The 434-nt window shown below is 33.6% G+C and overlaps 1 pseudogene; it reads right to left on the bottom strand.

The window, feature by feature from the left end:
* Positions 1-208: 208 nt before the first annotated feature.
* Positions 209-327, bottom strand: LOC112483692 (annotated as a pseudogene).
* Positions 328-434: the final 107 nt, after the last annotated feature.

The following is a 434-nucleotide window of genomic DNA, read 5'->3' as shown; positions in this document are numbered from 1 at the left end:
TTAGACATTTATTATTTTAACTTACAAAAAGAAAAAAATGCACACATGCATAGTTTGGTCTACATTTTATTTTATTTTATTTATCTATTTATCTATCTATCTATCTATTTATTTATTTATTTATTTTTAGTTTGTAAATAATTTTTTTTATTAGACAGATTGCAAGGACCTTGTCAGCTTACAATCCCTTATTTTTTTTTATTTTTTATGCCTACAGCACGTGGTCTTCCTAGGTGGTCTCCTATCCAAGTACTAACCAGGCCCGACCCTACTTAGCTTCCGAGATCAGATAGGATCAGGCTTGTTCAGGGTGGCACAGTTGTAAATGAGAGTTCTTTTGCTAAGGAGGCCAACTTTTGTGAGTCCAGACATCTGATTTTAGCTTAGAGTTCATTTCCTCTTTGTTGTGTGACTTTTGGACCTGACAGGAAGAG

This window comes from Pteropus alecto, unplaced genomic scaffold, assembly GCF_000325575.1.
Source record: "Pteropus alecto unplaced genomic scaffold, ASM32557v1 scaffold164, whole genome shotgun sequence".
NCBI classification, from domain to species: domain Eukaryota; kingdom Metazoa; phylum Chordata; class Mammalia; order Chiroptera; family Pteropodidae; genus Pteropus; species Pteropus alecto.
Note: the sequence above shows the minus strand (reverse complement) of the source record. Positions and strands in the feature narration are given on the sequence as shown.